We start from the raw sequence: 3,386 nt of genomic DNA, 5'->3' as shown, positions 1-3,386 counted from the left end.
CACTTGGTAACTCTAGGATGGGATGGTAGGGCAAGAAGTGGGGGCGGGGGGGTGGGGGGGTGGGCAACAAATGAAGAATTGTCCAAGGATCCCAGAGGGGCTTTACTGACTGTCTTGTGGGCTGTGGAGAGCTGTATGATGGTGGTACCACTTTTAACTATTGACATTGAAGTCGCTCAGTCGTGTCTGACTCTTTGCAACCTCATGGACAGTAGCCTACCCGGCTCCTTTGTCCATGGGATTTTCCTGGCAAGAATACTGGAGTGGGTTGCCATTTCCATCTCCAGGAGATTTTCCTGACCCAGGGATCAAACCCGGGTCTCCTGCTTTATAGGCAGACGCTTTACCATCTGAGCCACCAGGGAAGTACTTTTAACTATTAGGTCATGGAATTAATGATGGCTTGCTTTGAAAGAAACTATAGTTAGCTATCACTGGCCACGCCCCATCTCTCAGCTGTACCACTTTGGCACATGCCACCTGCTGGCCCTGATGTCTCTTTGCCTGCTTTCTCTGTCTGTGCCATAGAGTAGGACAAGAGAGCCTGGGATGAACACATGCAGCCCTCCCAGCAGCTTTAAGTAACGATAGATAGGAATGGTGTAGAAATACCCTGGCAGAAGGAGATACCCTCGAAGCACATTTTCTGAAGTTTCCCAGCAGGATCAAGCTTCTGTTGCCCATGGTGGTAACTGACTTGAGATCACACCCTTTATTAGCCTCTTCCCTTCCCAGTTTCACTTCTCCACTCCCTGGCTTTTGTTTTTGGCCTTTCTAGGATGGAATGAGAGAGCAAACATTAACAGGTAAATCCCAAATAGATCACTTGCGCTTGATCTTTGTCTCAGGGACTGCTTCTGGGGGAACCCAAACCAATATAGCTTCTATTTTTCAAAAGTTTCTCCTTTGTCTGTGGGATAATACCATGAATGCCTGGGCTGCCATATGTCTGTGTGCATTCATTAATTCACTGACTCATTTTCTCTTTTCAAAAAGCATCAATGGAATGCCTATTTGATGCAAAATTGCTGAGCCAGGTGCTAAAAAGACAGTAGTGAATAGTCATAAGTCTTCTCCCCTAAAGCAGCCTGTCCCAAAGAAACAAGTTATGTGCTACAAGTGTAATTTAAATTTCTTAGAGGCCACACTGGAAAAAAAAAGAAAGAAAGAGAGAAGCTCAATATAGCAAAATACTGTCATTTCAATGTGTTCCCAGTCTTTGAAATCTAGTGTTTGTTTTGTATTGGCAGCCTCTCTCAGTTTGAACTGGCCACAGTTCAAGTGCTATGTAGACACATGTGGCTAAAGGCTCCTGCCATAGAAAACAGCTCAGTTCCTGAGGTTTATGGTTAGTGAGCAGGAAAGAGGGGCAGGTCACTTAAGAGGCAATCACACGATAGGAGGTTGGTTACCTGAGTTGGTGGTCCCCCAACTTAGTGTGTATCTGAATTGCCCAGAGAGCTAATACAGGACATAGAGTCTAAGGCTCATAGGAGACACCTGGGACTAAGCAGCCTCCCCAAGTTCTCCAGGGGACTGGATACACAGCGAAGCTTGACAACCTCTGCCCTACCTCACCCTTAACCAATCTCCTCACTCTCAGTTCTTTGTGAAAATGTGCATGGATGGATGCTAAGTCGCTTCACTCGTGTCCAACTCTTTGTGACCCGATGGACTGACTGTAGCCCACCAGGCTCCTCTATCCATGGGATTCTCCAAGCAAGAATCCTGGAGTGGGTTGCCGTGCCCTCCTCCAGGGGTTCTTCCCAACCCAGGGATCAAACCTGTCTCTTGTGTCTCCTGCATTGAGAGGTGGGTTCTTTGTACTAGCACCATCTGGGAAACCCTTGTATAAGTGTAGAGGAGGAGAAATCATTTCCCCTCAACCCTCCCAAGTTCTTGGCTGAGTTCCCCCTGTAAAAAAAGACAGGTTAATGAGAGAAAAACAAGTGAAAGTCTGTTAGTGTGTATACCTGACATATACATGGGAGATACCCAGGAAAACTGAGTAGAACTCCCTCAAATGGCCCAAGCCACCACTTTAAATATATCTTCAGTTAAAGACAAAAGGGTGGGTGGGGCAGAAGGGGAGCCAGTTATGGGAGGGTACCCGGAAAACCCCACTAAAGGAGGACAAGGTTGTTATGTAGATTTAAGTGGTACCTTCTCCACTGATAAGTTTCTTGTGATTTACAGTCATCCTGTTCCTCCTGGTCTAGAGAGGGAGACACCACCATGGATGGAGAGTTCCCTTAAGAAAATAAATGCTCCTTGCTGCTGCTGCTGCTAAGTCGTGTCAGTCGTGTCCGACTCTGTGCGACCCCATAGATGGCAGCCTACCAGGCTTCTCTGTCCCTGGGATTCTCCAGGCAAGAACACTGGAGTAGGTTGCCATTTCCTTCTCCAATGCATGAAAGTGAAAAGTGAAAGTGAAGTTGCTCAGTCGTGTCCGACCCTTCATGATCCCATGGACTGCAGCCTACCAGGTTCCTCCGTCCATGGGATTTTCCAGGCAAGAGTACTGGAGTGGGTCACCAGTGCCTTCTCCATAGTAAATGGTAATTTCTACTGTTTTCAGATCTCCCATGCCTGCAGTTTCTCAAAATAATTCTTATGCCAAGGATGCATATGCATATTTAGGGGTGGTATACTGTGCTACTCTGCATAAGACTTGCTCTCAAATTCGTTTGTACCTTGGATGCACTTCGGAAGTATTAAAAAATACTGAAGCCTTGGTTTCATTCCAGAAATTCTAATTTGAAGGTCAGGATTGAGACCTATCCATCAAGGTATTAAAAGTCTCCCCAAGTGATTATAATGCATAGCCAAGTTTGAAAATCAAGGACCTAAGGTATGGTGTGTAACAGACAGCACTTACTTCAGGGGTCCAGTTTTGTAAAGATATTACCTATATGTATGTGTGTCCACAAGGAAGGATCTTGAAGGACATGTACAAACATGCCATTCCAAAAATGCAAGCGTGATTATAAAGATGTTCTTTGTAATTTTTCTGTGCTGGGTGTGCACAACATTTGAAATGGAAGCGAATGAAATGAAACCCAATGAAGAACACTATATAAGAGGTGGATCTAGATATATTTGGGCTTTATTTTTGGTTTGGGTTCTGCTCTTTGGCAATACTTTCCTAAGTGTTTAACTTGATCTTGATTTGAATGGGTTGAATGCTTCCCATCTTTGCCCCCTGGAAGGATGGATGGCCCTGGAAGGTTGGCTCTGGCAGCCTCATAGAGATGTCTGGAGAGCGTCAAAGGTGGCAGAGAAACCAGTTAGGAAGCTGGTGTTAGCCTTTTCAGGACTGGGTCAGATTTGTGAGCATGCTTTCCTACACTGTTTCTGGATCCCTGGTCAAGAGGGCTTTGCAGTTG

At 45.7% G+C, this 3,386-nt stretch overlaps 1 non-coding gene across 1 annotated transcript; it reads right to left on the bottom strand.

Annotated features, from left to right (window-relative positions):
- Positions 1–292: 292 nt before the first annotated feature.
- TRNAY-AUA (transfer RNA tyrosine (anticodon AUA)) lies at positions 293–365 on the bottom strand. Its single transcript has one exon. It is a non-coding gene; the product is annotated as a tRNA-Tyr (tRNA).
- Positions 366–3,386: the final 3,021 nt, after the last annotated feature.

Source organism: Bos indicus, chromosome 8 (assembly GCF_029378745.1).
Source record: "Bos indicus isolate NIAB-ARS_2022 breed Sahiwal x Tharparkar chromosome 8, NIAB-ARS_B.indTharparkar_mat_pri_1.0, whole genome shotgun sequence".
In the NCBI taxonomy this organism is placed as follows: domain Eukaryota; kingdom Metazoa; phylum Chordata; class Mammalia; order Artiodactyla; family Bovidae; genus Bos; species Bos indicus.
Note: the sequence above shows the minus strand (reverse complement) of the source record. Positions and strands in the feature narration are given on the sequence as shown.